General features: G+C 37.3%; 1 protein-coding gene across 5 annotated transcripts in view; it reads left to right on the top strand.

Annotated features, from left to right (window-relative positions):
• CNTNAP5 (contactin associated protein family member 5) overlaps positions 1-20,318 on the top strand; it is a 505,995-nt gene that overhangs the window by 319,755 nt on the left and 165,922 nt on the right. The window lies entirely within an intron of this gene.

Raw genomic sequence — 20,318 nt, 5'->3', positions numbered from 1 at the left:
TTCGAGCCATATTCTACTAAAGAAAGCCTGGGACAGTTGAAAATCGCCATTAAAAATATTACCGGGGCTTCCCTGGTGGCACAGTGGTTGAGAGTCCGCCTGCCGATGCAGGGGACACGGGTTCGTGCCCCGGTCCGGGAGGATCCCACATGCCGCGGAGTGGCTGGACCCGTGAGCCATGGCTGCTGAGCCTGCGCGTCCGGAGCCTGTGCTCCGCAATGGGAGAGACCACAACAGTGAGAGGCCAGCGTACTGCAAAAAAAAAAAAAAAAAAAAAAAAGCTACTGGAGCTAATAAATGAATTCAGCAAAGTAGAAGGATACAAAGTTAACACACAAAAATCAGTTGCATTTCTATACACAATGAACTATCTGAAAATGAAATTATAAAAACAATTCCATTTACAATATCATCAAAAAGAATAAACTACTCAGCAATTAACTTAAACAAGGTGGTAAAGACTTGTACAATGAAAAGTATAAAACATTGCTGAAAGAAATAAAAGGCAACAGAAATAAATGGTAGCATAAAAAAAAAATTACCGTACTTATTTTTTCTTAAAATTACATGACTAAAAAAAAAATCCCCATCTATCATTTGGAAAATTCACTTATGAAATACGTCCCTTTCTGAAATTGCTGGACAAATTAAGTGTAGCAGTGGTAGTAGCATTAGTATAGAAGCTGTCACCTGTACAAGACCTGAAATCTCTACATATCTTTAATAGATGATCATCTTTGGTTTTTAATTACATTAAACTGTAAACAACTTAAGAGAAATGAAGAATCTTATATTTCTCTATACTCCTTCTGTCCTTAAATAGCAATCAAACACCTGCTATGTTTAAAGACCCACGTTAGCTATTAGGGTTGCCGAGGTGAATAGAAAATACAAGCATACACACACTTTTTAAATAATAGGCAACTACTAGGTGAAGATTAAATAGGTATTGATTAGCTGATAGATTTTTCTGGCATGGTACCTAGTTAGGCTGAGAGGAAATAAAATAAGGCTGCTGGTCTCTTTGCAATTTCCAACAACCTGTGGATAAACATTCATCTCTTGGGAAATCATCCTTCTCTAAAATAGGTCTGGTCTGGCAAGACTTCTGTGGTATTCAGTGCAAGTGTCCCTTTACCTAATTTTTCCCATTACTCATAATCACCCTCTGCCTTAATACCCTGGGTGCTTTTTCTCTTCAACACACTTCTAAATCTCTAGAGGATCGTCCTCCACACTTTATTTTCATTTGGCCAAGCTCCCAAAATGTAATTATTTTCATCAGGAGCACCGTCTCCTTTAACCAGGATAGCAAATGATGCCATTTCCAGAGCACGGTGGAAAATTAAAATGGTTAGAATCCAATTTGATTTGCTGTGTGATGGTGACTCCAGGGCGGGTGGAGGAGAGGAACGCATGCTATGTTTGCCACAGTGAAGCTCAGAGGCTGCATGCTGCCAGATTGGCATCATTTCTAGTGTATAAAAGGTTTTCATTTCAGAATGGAATTGTGGAATTTGTATCATTTCAACATTTGGCGGACGCTTGAGTAGTGTTGATGTTGCACATTAATGTGTAGCATAGTAGCGCCTGCCTAGAGGCAGTCAATCAACATTGGTTTAAATAGATGACACAGGCAATCGTAAAATAAAGCGTGGACTTGACTGGCACAGTATACCCCAAACCACGATGTGCATAAGAATCATCTGGGGAGCTTGCTAAATGCTGATTTCTTAGCCTGATCCCCAGAAATTCTGATTCAGTCAGTGTGACTTAAGACCCTGGAATCTACTAACATTTAAATCATGGAAACACAGCTATGCGTGGTTCTGTCAAAACTCAAACATAAATGCCAACCTTGGCAGAATATTGGGAAATAGGACATAGACGAAGTAAGACACGCTGATTTCAGTGGACTGTGAGACTTAAGGGAAAGTAGGATGGGATTCTCTCACGTGACTCTTACCTTCCACAGGAGCAGTTGATTGGGTCCTCTTTACATTCATGTTTGTTTGACGGATGGATACAAACATGAATATGCTCATACAAGGTTTTACAGGAGTGAATAAGGATAGGCAGTTCCAGAGTAAAAGTTAGACTTTCCTTATGGCTTGGGATACCCAAAGTTCCAAATTGCTTGCCCACTTCTGAGAAAGCAATATTAGAGTTTGAATGTAGATTTATCCACACATCCTTGACAACACTAATCACATGGTGTTATTATAGCCTATCCACAGCAGTCTTTTGACACCTCTGTACCAAATAATTAGAGGATTAACAGATACAAAGACAACAGCTGTTTGAATGATTTCATCTAAATAACCAAATTTCCAACTCTGCCTCATTCTGACCAGATGAGATGTGGAACATAAAACTTTAAATTAGGAAAAAACAAAGTTACAAATGTAAATTATTATTATTCATTAAGCTCCTCCTCTCTGCCTAAGAAAGCTGTCCTACCTGGGTTTGGTAATAGACAAAGATGCTTTTTCCTACTTTCACTTAATAAACCCACCTCTACACCTAGGAAAAAGTAAAAAAAAAAAATCAATCCAACAAACTTCAGTTTTCACTAGAAGCTCCCATCAGTGAATTTCCCTGACCCTTGTTTCTCCCGTTTCTCTTTTGTGACATTTTTTTCAAATGTTTCATAATGTGTGAGGGTGAAAACTCTGGAAGAGAAAAAAAGAGCTCAAACTGTCCATTTATTGGAAAACAAACAAAAAAAGTCTAACTATTGCCTTTTAAATATGCTGCTCCTCCTGAAACAGTGGTGATGATTATGTGTGCTGATTATAATCCTATTGGATGGGTTTTCATAATCTGTTTCCTTTGGGACCAAATATATAAATATTCTAGACCCTGGAAGCAAAGGAAGTAATATCAGATCCATGACTTAAAGGAATGACATGGACTCATTAAAGGTCAAGCCAGGGACTTTACTGAACACAAATTACTGAGTGTCCCTCAATAGAAGGGGAGACAGGGCCCTGTCATGGATAAAAGCATAGGTGGACTCTGATAAGGTCAGGTTTAAATTCTTCAGGTTCTTCTCCCTATGCCCTGGGTAGATTGTTTAACTTCCTTGAGTCTCAGTCTCCCTAGCTATAAAGTGGGTATAATGAAACTCCTTCTGGAGAATATTAAAGGGATTAAACAGAATGACATATCTATATCACCACCTACACTTGCTAGCAAATAATACATGTTGCAGAAATGTTTATCCCTCATTGTCTCCTGTGCAATGTGTGCACCATAGGGGATACAAAGATTTTTAATACTGTGCTTGACACAAAATGTTCCATGAATGAATGAAATCAAAGTTCTTGTCTATCAGGGCATACAATCTACAAGGAAGTATAAGGCACACACATCTTTATGTGGCCTGACCAAGTAGTCAGCTTATCATGGGATTGGAAATGGAGGGAATATCATTTGCTCTGATATCTGGTTATTAAAAAGGGATTTTTAAATGGCATTTACTTATAATTTTATTTCCAAATTGCAATTTCATGATAGAAATTTGGAAAACTTCTTGCCTGAGGTAATTTTCCATGCCTGCATAAGGGCTCCTGATGTGATTGTGTGATAATTTATTTAATCATGCCTCTATTGAGAGAATTTAGATTATATCTCATTTTTTTTTTACTCTGAATAATACCATAATGAATACTCTTATCAGGAGGTTCTTTTTTTAATTTATTTTAAAGATCTTTAAAAGATTGGGAGTTTGGGATTAGCAGATACAAACTAGTATATATAAGATGGATAAGCAAGGTCCTACTGTATAGCACAGGTAACTATATTCAATATCCTGTGATAAACCATAATGGAAAAGAATATGAAAAATAATATATATGTATAACTGAGTCACTTTGCTGTACAGCAGAAATTAAATGCAACATTGTAAATCAATTACACGTTTTAGAATTTTTTTTTTTTTTTTTTGCGGTACGCGGGCTTCTCACTGTTGTGGCCTCTCCCATTGCGGAGCACAGGCTCCGGACGCACAGGCTCAGCGGCCATGGCTCACGGGCCTAGCCGCTCCGCGGCACGTAGGATCTTTCCAGACCGGGGCACGAACCCGTGTTCCCTGCGTCGGCAGGCGGACTCTCAACCACTGCGCCACCAGGGAAGACCCAAAATTTTTTTTTAAAATTAAAAAAGTAAAAAAGCTTTAGATTTGTGAAACTTTAAAAATACTGCCAATGTTCCGCTAGAAAGTTTGTCTTACTTGACACTTTTGCCAAGAGTTTAGGAGAGCTCATGGCTGACATTTTCATAGGAAAAAAATGAGCTTGGTCTTTGAAACAAAGGCTCAGAAGTCAGAATTTTGGTAGGAGACTGTTTGGAGTTTTCTTTGCCTGAAACACGTGATTTCTTTTAGGAGAGTCATGGAGAAAGAAAGAAAAGGTGACCTCTCATACGAGTGAGTTTCTCTCAGGCATGAATGAGGAACTGTGTATAACCTGATAGCCCGTGGAGCAGAGATGGTAGTGAGGTCCTTAACTCAAAGCCGGATTTGGATTATCTGTGAATCTAGAATTGCCACTGTCCCTCCGTGATCCCAGGGTGACTTGAGTCTCGTGTTGATCCCACATCTGAGACCAGTCCCCAAAACTGGGCTTCACTCCTGGGAGACGTGCCATTGTGCTTCCCGGATGTCTTCTGTTGATTAATTTATGAGTTGTGATCAGACTGTGTATCTGAAGCATTTTAACTCAATGCTAAATATTGTCACTCAAGCTCTTGAAAAATCTAGTGGTTTCCTTCTTTGAATATTTTCTGAAAACATGTGTTCCCATTTCCCCAGTAGAAGCTGTGGAGTCACATCTGGCTGTTTCTCCCAGCTCTCCTTCTGCTCTGATCAGTTTACAGTGTAATTGATGACACCAGGAATAACTTAGCAGCTGATAGTATTTCAGAGAAGGACTTTTTTTTTTCAACCCCAAATTTTTAAATGACTCAGAAGATAAATTTTAAAAAATTATTTTAAATTTTCAGGAGACTCTACTACTTTTAGAGCTACTTGTGGTAGAGACCCATATCATAGGACATAGAGAGAAAAGGTAGAGCCAGGAATTTCATTTTCCCTGAACAAGCCTTGCTGGGAGCTTTAAAAATACAAAACACAAAAATATTCAGAAATTAAAATGACAACTTTAATTTGCTGTAGCAACATATATTCATTGTACCCTTTTTTCCCCCAAATGACACAATATATCGTTTTGGTGCCTATATCCCTTTAGGTTTGATAATAAAATGCTAAATTTCTTGGAAGACAAGTGGTTAAGTTTATATTTTACCAGATCATATTGAGAATGTAGTTTCTGAAACATTCTTTCCTTTTCTTCTTTGATATATTTTAAGATGGCAAAAATCGTTTTCTTCTCTACCAACATAAATAATGCTGTTCCACCCTCTGTGGAACATTTGTCTGCTTCCGTTCCCAGCTTTTCCCAATGCTAATATACCTCCTGATGTGTGAAGATAGCAAATCCTGTTCAACAGATAGAAGAAAAAAAGTGTATTTCAACAATTACTTTTGCTCTGCCCAATTTTCTATTCACACTGGGTGGAGGGCAGATCTCAGTAGCTGGAATTGCCAGAAGGACTTGTGTCCACTTGCTTTATCTGTAAGAATCAGATGAAAAGTGCTGGAAACAGACAGACAAATCAAACCAAAGCCACAGCAAAACCCACAGAAGGCATCAAAGTTAGCAGCTTTACAAAAAACAAACTGACAAACTGAATTTGTCTTGCCCTATTTCCTTTCATGAATACCACCCCCCAACCCTTGGTCGTTCAGGGTCATTAGAGTTTTCCCTCGATGTGTCAGGGATTTTAAAGTCCAGTACTCTCAAAATTTAGAGGGGGATCGTAAATGGTACTGATTGTGTTTGTAGTGTCAAAATACTGCAGATTGCATGGCTTAAAAGCAGAAATGAATTCTCTCACACTTCTCAAGACTAGAAGTCCAAGATGAAGGTAGAGGGAGGGTTGCTTTTTCATTCATCTTGGCATGCAGGCGCCCACCTTCCTGCTGTGCCCCCAACGTGGTCTTCCTTCTGTGCCCCCACGTGGTCTTCCTGCTGTGAACACACACACCCTGTGTCTCTTCAGAGGAAGAGACCTTATACGACCCAGGTCACATTGGATTGGAGCCCCACCCTAACAACCTCATGTTAAGTTCATCACCTCTTGAAAGACCTTGCCTCCAAATACGAGGACATCCAGAGGCATTCAGAGTTGGCATTTCAACATAGGAATTTGGGGGGACACAGTCCAGCCTACACTGGTTACAGAGAGCTAACAACAATTACACCTGTCACCATCAGTTACTTTTTTTCTGAGAGCCTGCTATGCTCCAATCATGTGGAGAGTAATGTGCATGGGGAAGCAGGGTGTGGAAACAGCTGAAAATCCAGCTCTCTCCCTCCCTCCCTTTCCCAGCTTGGGTACACAGGATAGATGGTGGTGTCATCATCTCGTCTCTCCTCTAAAGCATCTGGGCTGAACTCAAAGCAACATCACACACCACGGACCCTTATCAGAGAGTATATCCTCCAAGTGTCTTCTATCAAGCACTCACCCAAAGCCCATTTCACTCTTTCCATCAAGCCATTCGTTTAAAGGCTCATACTTGATGGTAATATATGAATTTATCAACATTAGTTCCTTAGCTTTTTCCACAGGACCTCTAAGAAATTCCTCCATATAAAGTCCTTCAAGAAATTTTTCCATGTGAAATTCAGTGTATTCCCTTTTTGGTAGGTGTGTTATTGAGGACATTTTCCAGTAGACTCGTTTGTGTCTTCCCATAAAGGATCTCATATGAAAACTTACTTTGAAAATTCAATGTTCAAAAAACTGTTTACCTCCCTTGAGAATTGGATTTCTTCTTTTTGTGAGTAAGAAATGTAAAACTGGGACTTTTCTGGTGGCGCAGTCGTTAAGAATCCACCTGCTAATGCAAGGGACACGGGTTTGAGCCGTGGTCCGGGAGGATCCCACATGCCGTGGAGCAACTAAGCCAGTGTGCCACAACTGTTGAGCCCACATGCTGCAGCTACTGAAGCCTGCGCAGCTAGAGCCCATGCTCTTCAATAAGAGAAGCCACCGCAATGAGAAGCCCACACACCACAATGAAGAATAGCCCCCGCTCACCGCAACTAGAGAAAGCAAAGAAAACCCAACGCAGCCAAAAAAAAAAGAAAGAAAAGAAAAAGAAATGTAAAACTGACAGTATCTTTCTTTTCACTTTTACCGCCACAATGAATTTTTTCTTAATTTTTGTTGAAGTATAGTTGATTTACAATGCTGTTTTAGTTGTGTGTTGTGTTAGTTTCAGGTGTACAGTAAAGTGAATCAGTTATACATCTATCCACTCTTTTTTAGATTCTTTTCCCAAATAGGTCATTAGAGAGTATTGAGTAGAATTTAAAATAAAATAATTTATTTCCATCATTTCATTTTCTGTTCTTATGAAGACAGTTCTGATCTATATTTTATTTTCGATTTATTGATTATGTTCTTTTTGAAAACCATCTGAAATCAGAGAAATGAATACATATAAATAATATTGCTCCTTCCCCCAAAGTACTATTCTTTAGAATACAGAATTTTACTTATATTTGTTTTTTTTTATCACAGAAGTTCTAAACTTAGTAAAATTTAAGGCATAGAAATATTAAATTAAAAACTTTAAGATGATTCTAAGTCCTTTTGAATCTTCCGACTGATATTTGGGGGATCTGGTAACTCCCAAAAAGATTTCAATGGTTCTTTATAATCTGATTTTTCAACTGAACCAAATGATAATTTATAATCCAATTTGTAATAGCTACTTTCTGTTATCCTGTTTATCCTAATAGAAAGGCATCCACAGACTTCTGCATGGGTTCCTCACTTCTTTGGTATACAGAAAGCATGCGAGTATTTTAGGCTATCACGATGTACTCAACAAGAGTCTCTCATGAAATTACAGTCCAGCAACTACTGGACATGGCTTTTTAGGACCTTGCCTGCCAAGTTACCTGGTATCACTTTTGTCCTGCTTTCTTGGTTTCAGTAGTCACAAGCCCACTTAGATTTAAAGGAAGGGACTGTCAGAGACTTTTCAGACCCTGTTTTTTTTTTATTTAATATTTTTATATGCTTTATTTTTTTACATTAATATTGAAGTATAGTTGATGTACGATGTTGTGTTATTTTCAGGTGTACGGCAAAGTGAATCAGTTATACATATATATATATACACTCCTTTTTAGATTATTTTCCCATATAGGCCATTACAGAGTATTGAGTAGAGTTCCCTGTGCTAGACAGTAGGTCCTTATTAGTTATCTATTTTATATATAGTAGTGTGTATATGTTAATCTCAATCTCCCAATTTATCCCCCCATCTTTCCCCTCGTAACCATACGTTTGTTTTCTATGTCTGTGATTCTATTTCTGTTTTGTAGATAAGTTCATTTGTACCTTTTTTTTTGTGGCCTCCACATATATACCCTCTTTTGAAATCACCACATGTATTATGCGTTTCTTGTTTGAGAACCCTAATGTTTAAATATTTTTACAAAATACTGGTATTAAATGTCTATTTTAAGCTAAACAGTGGTTATTGTTCATACGAAAACTATTAGAATCCTGATGGATTTGCTATTATTGTTTCCTGTTGGAGACGTTCCTTATCCTTGTTATATGGACAACAAACACAAATAGATACTTAGCAATTTTCCTGACTAGATAAAAAAGAGGATTAATTGCAGATGAAATGAGTCATGGGAAGTTTGACTATATATATGTAAAAATAATTGAAACCAACATTCTTTTTACGTTTTTAGTATCTCTGAAATTGGAATGAATTTTACAATTAATGTCATATTTTAGTTGAACTCGTAGTCAATTTTCATTTTTAGTGGTGCATAAAACAATGACACAACTTATGTATAGCAACTGGCATTTGATGAAATATGATAGTTGCTCTTCACAATTCCAGAATAATCAGAGACACTTAGGATACAATAATATCCTCTATTTTGGAATAAATTCCGTAGAACCAGAAATGAGTCCTGGATCTTAGGTCTTGCTTAAATTGGTCCTAGAAACCTGTTAACCCTCGGAAGAACCTTCCCTCCCTTGGTAATATGCTCGTTTCTCTAATGTGATTCTAGACTTTGAAGAGCAACCAACAATGCATTAGCTGTCTCTGTCAACTGAAAGGCCCCTTAACTGACTTGTTCCTATTGACTGAGATCCTAGAAGGAGGCCTCTGTTAATGGTATATCCTGATAGGAGACAAGGAATAGGTTTGCCAACATTGGAGTTGAGTCTAGATATAGTATATCATGTTCTAGTCCAATCACTTAGCTTTTCCTGGTGATAGCAACAAAGTGACTTTTGCAGAATGAAGCCCCACATCATGTTATCTGATAAAATATATGCCTGACTGGGAGCAATATAGCTACACATTTCTTGATAATGTTCCTGTCTCAAATCTTAGGTAAAATAATTCATCTTTGGGGGAATTGTATTGGAATTACCTTTAAGAGTGTTTATACTGTAATATCTTTTACATAGGATAAGGCAGTAGACATTGTGTGTGTACGTGTGTGTACAGTTATATATATCTACAAACATGTATGTATGATATATATGTGTAATATATACATACACATACACATATATATTCAGTTGTTATTTAAAAAATTACTGTGTCTAGTATTTGCTGGGTGTATAATGATTACTAATCATCCCTGCCCTTAGGTAGATCACTGCCAACCTCTTGTAATATTGCTTGCTTTCTACCTTTTATGATGAGGAAACATAGCATCTGGTACACTGTGAGTCCTACATAAACACTAGTTAATATTTTTTCACTTTTTTAATTTAGAAAATTACTTTGTATGGACACAAATGGTTAATCAATGTTTTCAACTGGTCATTTTATCTAATGTTTAAAATGTAAAGCAGGGGCTTCCCTGGTGGCGCAGTCGTTGAGAGTCCGCCTGCCGATGCAGGGGACATGGGTTCGTGCCCCGGTCCAGGAAGATCCTACATGCCGCGGAGCGGCTGGGCCCGTGAGCCATGGCTGCTGAGTCTGCGCATCTGGAGCCTATGCTCCGGCATGGGAGAAGCCACAACAGTGAGAGGCCTGCATATCACAAAAAATAAATAAATAAAAATAATAAAATATAAAGCAGTCTTTTAAATGGCATATTCCTGTTCGGAAACCAAAATTACCACTTTCATACATTTTTTGATTGTAGAATATCTTTCAGAATAATTAAATGACCTTTGTGGGCACTCATGGAACAACAACAACAAAAAATCCTTGAAGGCAGGAAACTCATAGTCTCGCTTTAGTTTTTGTTATGTACCCTGCAAATAACCATAAACAGGAGAGTGGTTAATAAATATTATTCAGATTTGGGGATGTGAAATAGGAGATACAGGCATGAACTCCTATTTTTATTACTATCATTATGCTGATGATCCTCTGGCCACTTCTCTCTGGTCTGTGTAATTGCAAAGTTCTTCATATTTTATTCATCACACAAGCTGCTCTGTGCCCATTCTTCTTATGCTGCTGCCTTGCACTGTTTCCAAACCTTCCTAATGAATATGATCTGTGAGCTCCATCAACTTTCTGTCTGTGCCTTGTTCAGACCTCTAAAGAATATGAGACTTACAGCCATCAGTTATGTTTCAAGTACAGAAATAAATAAATAGGGGTTTGTTGTTTGTTCATTAACACTGTGCAAAGCAAGATCACTTCGTCTCCTTCATGATCTCGTTGATGAATTTGCTCACCTATTATAATTTGGAAAAGCTTGATTCATGTAGATACTTATGTAAAGCATTCCAGCTAGGTCTTTCATTTTTCTTCTCTTCTTATTTTTTTTTTTTTTAACATAACCAGGTAATGTCTACCAACCGTCAGTGATAGAATGTCATGGACAGAATTGTGATTAATTCTTCTTGTATCTGTGATTGTGTTTATGTGTTTAAAAAAGAAGAAATAGAGCGTTATTGCTGGAGGTGGATCAAAGCAAAAAGATGGAGAAAAAAAGAAGGAATGAGAGAAGTGAAAACAATTGGGGGAAGGAAGAGAGGGACATAAGTGAGAGAAGAGAGGGAAAAAGGGAAGAAAGATGGAAAGAGGGGAGAGAGAGAAAGAGTAAGAGTGAGGGGGAGAGAGAGACAGACAGAGAATGAAAAAGAAAAAAAAGGAAAAGGAGAACCAGAGAGAAGAGGAAAGAAGAAATTAAAAAGAAGATTCAGGCAAGAAAGGGCATGGCAGGGTGTATGTGTTTATTTCTAACTTTCTGCAATTTACATGGAATCTGTATTAGTTGATTAAACAGTAGGAGTGTCTTACATAAGCATTCTCACCCTCTGTTACATGTTTTTCACACAAAAAGTCCCACAAAATAGGCCATCGTCAGGAAGAATTTACAATATGGTTTAAAGTCTCATGCTATAAACCATAGTGGGTTAGTTGTCGCCTTGGCAAATGGTAACAAAGACTTAGAGGTGGTTTATCAACCTGAATGATCACAATGGCATTTTGATTAGCAATGCAACATTTACTCCTTTCTCACTTTATTTAACACAGTTATTGATTTATTGAGTGCCTTTATTTCATGAAAGATTAGGAGCTATTGGGGAATATGGATGTGTGAATACCTCTGTGTGCCTATTTTATGTACATACTCATAGGATAATGAGTGATAAATATTCTTCATGCTTTGTGAGGAAGTTTTGGAAAATACTGATGTGTCCACCAAACAACCCAGGAAAGAATGCAGGACTGGAGAATCTAGACTTTTTAGACATTTGTGTATAAGTAACAGATGAAATATCTATGAAGGACAAAGAAAAATATTTCATATCGCCAAGGGCCAGACCCACCAAAAGGTTGTGAGTGGGAAGGATTCTGGTAAAAACAAGAGGATGGATGAATGGAGAGACCAATGAGTAGACACAGAGAGGAATAGGATGGATAGAGGACAAAGTTCATCATCTTCCCATCAAAACAGATGAAAAGTGAGCATGGGAGACATTTGACACAAGAAGTGGGAGAGGGTAACATTTTTTTCTTTCTTTTTTGAGTCAGAGTAGAAGAAAATTAAGAGAACTTGAACTGGCCCTCCCTAATCTTTCCAAAATATGAAACAGAGTTTGCTAAAGAAAATGAACAGCAGTGGGTTGGGGATGTGGGTTAGAGAAGGATGGATAACTTTGGGAGATCCTTCTTTGGGGGGTGGGTAGAGAAAGAAGGATAACTGGAGATGGTTCTCTTGGGGAAACTTCTAGGGAATTCATGAGACGATTAGCAGCATCAAATGCACACTACCATTTTTCTATTAGAACAAGACAAAACAGAAGAAATTAGTTCATAAAAATTTCAGTGACCTTTTCCTCAGTTACAAGTTAAACTTAATCTTTGTTATGTATTTTATTCATCTTCTCCTATCATGATATCTTTCTTTAGCAGAAATGAATATAATCTAATGCACATATTTTGATAATGAAATTAAATCTGAAACTAAGCTTATTCGTACTTAGCAATCTGCAGTGTCATTGAATAAGAATTTTTCAAAAATAAAAGGGAGTATTTGAACATTTTTGAATAAGGTTCGAACCTTCTAACCAGTGATTCTAAAATTTTAGTGTGCAACATTTCAGCATCACTTTGTATGATAGAAATGGAGAATTTGAAGCTTCACTCACTGCGTGTCTGGGAAAAGATGCTGTGAACCCGTGCTCTTACAAAAACGCCAGATTATTTTGATTAAAGTCAGGCAGAAACAACATTTTGAGAAACATTGATCCAAGATTTCTAGAGGGAAATTTCAATAGGTTCCTTATTATATGATGGCCTATCACTTCCTTAGGTATCTGTTAAGCAAAGTTATAGGAGTTCAGGCAAATCAGTCTTAGAAACAATGGTAATCATTGGAACATTTGTGTTTGCAGGTATTTTTGTTTGATTGATTCTTAGGTAAATAATAAATAGACCAATATAATTGGGGAGATAATGCAGTTTGAAATATTCCCAAGATATTAGGAATGCATACTCAGTAAGGCCCTGTGCTTTTGCCAATAAAATAATTATTTGATGCATATTCATAATTTCAACTCAAGACCAATTTCTATGAATAAATACCATCCTGTTTCTATTTATCATAGGACTAGATTTCATAAGGTACAATAAAAATATTATTTTGGGGTTTGGACCCACAAGATCTACATTCAAGTTTTCCTATCTGTGTGATCTTGAGAAACTTATCCTTCATTAGCTTCAATTTATCTGTAAAATAAAAATGAAAAACTTCACTAAGCTGTTAGGAGGGTTGAATGACATAACTTATGTGAACCTTGTTTTGAGTCTAATGGTATGAAAATCCAACTTTCTTCCACTGGCTGGAAAACAGAAAAGGAAGGTATATTCAAAAAAGGGATGAATTTGGAGTTTTCTCCAGAACTGTACTCTTCACTAAACTTTAGCCTTTTTTTTCCTCTTGACTTTCTACACGTTGTTTAAAATTCTACCTCAAATTTATTTTATTCTGACTTGAGTTAAAGGTAATATTTAACATTTTTTTCTCATTTACTACATTGTGAGGGTCCAAATGGCAGGGTTTATATTTATTCTGTTTTTTATACTCTAACCAGGCAAGTGTCTTGTCCAGATACTTTGTCATTTTGTTAAATACACAAATGAAGTGGTACGGGGACACCTTTATGTACGGTGATCTCATTCTATGCCACGTTTATAGTAAGCACTTGTTCGAAGCCTTGATGGGTGTCATTCTCTGGGCCTATCACTAAAGTGACAAAAAAAAATGTTTGATGTCTTCAATGATGGCCTAAAATGCCAACTATGAATATACCTCTATAAAGACTAAAGGCCGCATAACCATATACGTTCCTGAAACAATTTTTTAAATGTCATCTGTGTGAAATCCTTCTGTGCTGATGTTTCTTTTTCTTGGCGTTTAGTCACTTGTTGATTCACCAAAGAAGAATTTAATTCTTAGCACAAACCAGGAACATTCTACATGCTGAGGATATAGCCATGAACAAGACTTAAAAGCCCTTTCTCCAACTCTAATGACAAATGAGGACCATGTTAAGCAAACAAACAGCAACAAACAAACAAAGTATGATTTCAGGTGGTCCTAAGTATTCCTAAGAAAATAATGGAGTGACTTTGGAGTATTGTAAATAAGGTCAACGGGGAAGAGGTGAGCTTTAATTTCAAGATCCAATGATACAAGACAATCAGGCACTGTAAAAACCCATGAGAAGTTGGATTTGGGCAGAGACAGTAAACCCAGAAGAGCATCTGTGCGGGCCTGAGGCACAGCCAGTACAGCTGGAGCCAGGGAGGAAGTAAGGCTGAAAAGTGCAGGAACCAGATGTACGGGGCCTTAGGGGCCACAGGAAGACGCTGGGTTTTATTCTTGTATTGAGCTAATATCGGAGGACTTTTTAAAAATTGAAGTATAGTTGATTTACAATGTTGTGTTAGTTTCAGGTGTATAGCAAAGTGATTCAGTTATATATACTCTTCAGATTCTTTTCCCTTATTGATTATTAAAAAATGTTGAGTATAGTTTCCTGTGCTATAGAGCAGGTCCTTGTTGTTTGTTTGATACAGAGGAGTGTATATATGTTAATCCCAAACTCCTAATTTATCCCTCCACCACCCCCCACCTTGGTAACCAGTATGGAGGTTCCTTAAAATACTAAAAATAGAATTACCATATGGTCCAGCAATCCCACTCCTGTGCATATATCTGGAGAAAACTATAATTCAAAAAGATACATGCACCACTCTGTTGATAGCAGCACTGTTCACAATACCCAAGACATGGAAACAACCTAAATGTCCACGGACAGATGAATGGATAAAGAAGATATGGTACATATATACAATGGAATATTACTCAGTCATAAAAAAGAATGAAATATGCCATTTGTAGCAGCAAGGTTGGACCTAGAGATTGTCATACTAAGTGAAGTAAGCCAGACAGAGAAAGACAAATATCATATGATATCGCTTATATGTGGAATCTAAAAAATGATGCAAATGAACTTATTTACAAAACAGAAGTAGACCCACAGACATAGAATACTGGAGGATTTTAATCAGAGAGATAAATCATCTGAATTAGACTTTAGAAGTCCCTGTTTCCTGCTGTAAGAATACCTTTTAGGGGATGGAACAACAGTGGGGGCAGGGATTTCACTGTTGCGTCTGTTGTAATCACCTACAGCGATCACTGTGCTTTGGCATGGGTCTGTCATTGACTAGCCGAGCTACCTTGGGCAAGTAATGTATCCTCATCTGTAAAATGAGATAAAAGTATTTACCTCATAGTGTTGTTGTGGAGATTGTCAAACTAGGGTATAAAAAGTGCATATAACTTCCTGATATTTTAAATGCTCAATAACTGTTGGATTTTTTAAAAATTAGGATTACTAGTTAAAAACAGACACATGAGCCTTAATACACAGATTGATTGCAATTCTCTATTTCTCTGATTGTGTGTAGACATTAGGTATTTCCCTGATTGTGTGTAGACATTAGGTATTTTACTTTTCTAAATTTGTTTCCCATTCATTAATTGTTTACTATATTAATCAGTATAGGTTAACTATACTATAGGTATACTATGGTAATAAATAAGCCCCACTCCGAGTCCATGGGTCTTAACACAATGAAGATTTCTTTCTTCTCACATTAGTTTGATGTGGTTACAGGAATACCCCTCCATTCTTGTCACCCCACATCTGGAAACTACTGCTTTCAAGTCTGTCCTCTCAGAGAAATTGTGGAATAAACTAAAGGTCTTATTCCCATACTACAGTGTTCATTTAGTATTATCAGTTCCCACAAATTTATAATAATTGTCATTTTCTCTAGCTGGTCATTTTTCCCTGCAAGGCTCACATTATCTCTATATGTTTTTGGCACATTAAAAAGTCAGAAAGTCTGTGAGTCATTGGGAAGGTGGGTGTTCAGGACATGAGAGCTTCAGGGACCCAGATCCTTGAGTCCAGATTTGCCTTCAGCGACTGTATGACTTTGAACAAGTCATTTAACCTTGCTAGGATTCTTCATTGCAGGTCTTCCAATAAAATATACTATCAAAATGCAAATTATTATTATATTACCCTACAAAAAATTAAAACAATGCAAATAGAATCATTTAAGTTAATCATTTTGTCTACCTCTTTGCCTAACCATGAAGGATCCCTGTGGTACATTCTAGTGAGGTTTGTTCAGTACAGGTTGAAATGACCTCATCAAAGTGATTTTTATCATTTGTTTTGAGAGGTGGTATCATTAATCTTTTATGCAACCCCCTCCTTTCTGGGCTCACTTCAGTTAAATAGGCAGGGAGAAGAGAATGTTGAACAACATTATAAAAATGTTAATTCCTAATGTCACTGACTAGCTCTTAATCACGCTATTAGACATATGTTCTGATTTAATGATCCTAATCAGCATGCAGTCAGACCAAGATTGACTTTGATGAATGTCTGACATTATTTTGTGATATGGAAGAGGTTGTTTTTCTTGTGGTCTAAACCTTTCCGTAGAAATTACATTCTATTTAGAAAGAAAGAGAATGTAAAATACTTTCTTTGGTTTCCAGAATCTTCTTTCCTAAACCAGCATCTGGATGATTTGTGTTTTGATCATAGAATGAAACATTTGGGTGCAGTCATCTGTAATTATTTGTCCTTACAACTTTGGTGGCTCCTTCCTCTTATTTTTAAGCTCAAAATACTTAACTACCGTCAATGAGATAAGATATCTTTAGAATGTGCAAAAATCTCGTTATTTCAAACCGTTGCTTCCTAACGATGCTGTAGTGAAAATCGGATCCCCTTTCCTTGTGCCTCTTACTTGCACCCTTTTCCCTGGTGGCACCATTTGCTGAAGTCCTTCTCAACACAAAGCTTCCAGTCAAATGTCACCATTTCCATGAAATTAAAATCATTTCCATAAACCATTTCTCAGGAATCTTGGACAAAATTCATAGCTTCTTCTTCTGGACTTTCCTAGCATTTTATTCACTTCTATATTTTGACCCTAATCTCATTCTGACTTACATTTCTTTTAGCTGTGTATATGTCCTTCTTCCTTAAATGTTATGAACTCCCTAGGGGCAGTGATAGTCTATTAAAATTTGTATAGCTAGGATATCTCCCCGTGACCTTCACACAGCATAGAATCAAGCAATAATTGAATGGAATGATTATATATATGTATATATATAATATAATATACACTCATAATTATATCATTTCTTTTAATCACAGTTTTATAAATCATGCATATACATATATGTATGCATGTATAGGTTTTATAAATCCTATATATGCATATGTGTGTATGTATGTGTGTGTGTGTGTGTATATATATATATATATATGGCTTTGAATCTTGCGTCACCTAGAGGTGGAGGCTGTGACAGGTGACAGTCAATGATCATCCATGGGAATAGTTTCTCCAAAGTTCTATGCATAATTTCTAAAGGAATACATGGGTGGGAGCACTGAGCCAGGAGGAGATAAGCCAGGACCCTGAGCACTGGGGAAACTGCTCTCTAAATTTCAGGAAGATCCAAGCACCATATTAGAAGGGGACAAAGGTGGTGTGAGAGTCTGGGTTACCCTGCCAATAACTGGGACTTGAGTTGGGATGGACTCAGAGTGAACACAGACTGGGTTCAAGTAAAGGGATATGCGGCAGTAACGAAGGGTCTTCCTAAGGGACTGCTAAAATGTCGGCTCTAACTGCTTACATTTATGGGCCAAAAGATAGATAATTAGTTGAGCCAAACAGAATTGGTGTTTCTCTTTATCTTCCTCATTCACCGATGTCTCTGTATTTATGCTTCCAACCAAACTGCAGTTGAAAGCAGGACTGTCCTTGATCACTGTGTTTTACTTCCTTAGAATCCCTACAGAATTTTTGTATGTGGTTGATATTTGCTTTGTGTTTTATCAGTGATTGCCACAATAATGCTATACTGCCAGTTGCCACGGCTCAGTGGCATAGAGTGTTCAGGACTTTTTTTCATGCTCACAGGTCTGAGCGTCAGGCAGGATGGCTGTGCTCCGTGTGCCACATCCTGAGATCCACCATCTGGATTGTGTTCTCCCGTGTGTGTGACCATCTGGATTGTGTTCTCCCGTGGTGTGGAGAGAGGCTGTGACCATCTGGATTGTGTTCTCCCGTGGTGTCAGAGGTGGTCCCAGGAGCAGTGGTCTAGACTGAGCTGACATGCCATCATTTCAGTCTGTGTTCCAGCGGGGAAAGCAAGTAGCAAGACCAAGACATCAGTGGGGCGGGGATATTTACTACTCCCATGAGCCCACTATAACACATGCAGGAAATCCAATTTCTCCAGTGGCCAAAATTTGGAGAAATGGTGCCGATTCTCTTCCTGACTACATCATTAGAGTCATGAATGAAAAAAAATCAGTCACCCTTTTTGATCGTCAGTTTCTTCATTTGTTATGTTCCAGCTCATACTCCTTGGGGGAATAATCACAAACCTGGGACATCTAAGAGGAAAATTCTGCTCTCAAATATATGTGTGTGTTTCTTCTTTATTCTCTATATTTCCTTTTCTTTCTTCTTGCTCATTGATATTCAATCAGTCAAAACAGTTTGCGACTTTTATACTAATTGTCAGACATGAGGAGGGGATCCCAAGCCTCAGTGACACAAGGCACTGGTAGATTCGAAACAAAACAAAGTGTTGAGCGGCTACGGGCACTTCTAGGGATTTAAGGCACCAAGTAAGAATTGGTAAACCTACTAGAAGGCAACATTTGCACCAGAGTGTACACAAATTGGTTTTTCAGCATTGAGACCATTGATAATAATGCTATTAATAAGATCACAACTTTGATTCTGCTTATAAACAAAAATAATTCATGATGACATTGAATTTCACCATGTGATCAGGATTCTTGATTATGGAGGAGAGGTCTGGAAAGTGCCAGGAGGGAGAAGTGGAGAGATTTCTTCCCATATCTTGTGCCCAAAGCCAACATTCGCAAACATCTGAACACACAATGTTTTACCCTTGTGTTACCTGGACTCACACACTGGGACGATCCACCTAAGCTTACCTCAGTCCTGAAAGTGCTTTTTGTTCTAAGTAAACCCACCAGACCTCTAGGCCACTTGAGTATGGCTTATCTGAACTAGTGGTTAGAAAGAAAGCAATTCATTTGAACTAGTGTCCAATGACTTATAGCTGTTTGGAAATAGCTTAAATGGATTTGTACCGTTTAGAATTATTCTTTAAAAAGAAGATACTAGTGAACAGACATCTCTAACTTGGATTCTAACTTAAAAGCTAACAAAGGGACTTGAAACATTTTAGACAGTGTGAAGAGTAGTATTTTGGGGTGAGTATAGTCCTTCAGGCTGTCTGCCCCCTGACTCAGCACCCCTAAGATACTTTTGTGTTTCTTAGTATTTGTTTTATCTTCTTCTCATTACTTACAGGTTCTTGGAAAACCCAGATTGTCATTCTCTTCCTACTTGCCTCAGTGACTTCCATAAAGATGTTAGTAATGAATGCAATTCAGAGAAAGTTGTTGCTATTTGTATACATGAATAATTTGTAAATTATATGTTTGTACATCAGGAGTTGTATATGAAATCAAGTCTTGACTAGACAGAATTCCAACCTAGCGCCATCCTCAGACAAAAGTTACTATTCTACTTTAAAATGATAAATCATGAAAAATGGCTCTCAATAACTACTTCTTTCATTTTTTAAAAATAAACACATATTAAGTGCCTGTTGTATGCCAAACAGAAACAGACCAGTGGTTTCCAAAGAGGAACTAGGCCTAACCCCATTCAGCCTAAGGGTGTATAACACCTCTATCTCTGCCTACATCTGTTGTTTTGGATATCTTATCATCTTCTGGATAATAATTTTTATCTACTTAAATATTCCCAATTATACAAGATAACTTCAACAGATTTTACTAAACTAAACTTTGCAAAGAAAAAATAATTGAAAATTGACAAGGACAAGACTCAAAAATAGTTTTCTGTTAACTACATAAACCAGAAATTAGAGGTTGCATCCTAGCTTTGTATGGGTTAAATATGACATACAGAGGGATTTCATTGGCCTATGTAGTATTGACCTTCATAATATTTCTTTTGTCCAAATTTTTGAACTTCAAATATTGTGACTTCTCTTTAAAAAATTCAAAAGATATGGTAACCCTGGCGTTAATCTTTGTCATGACAGAAA

This window comes from Stenella coeruleoalba (genome assembly GCF_951394435.1).
Source record: "Stenella coeruleoalba genome assembly, chromosome: 6".
Lineage (NCBI taxonomy): Eukaryota > Metazoa > Chordata > Mammalia > Artiodactyla > Delphinidae > Stenella > Stenella coeruleoalba.
Note: the sequence above shows the minus strand (reverse complement) of the source record. Positions and strands in the feature narration are given on the sequence as shown.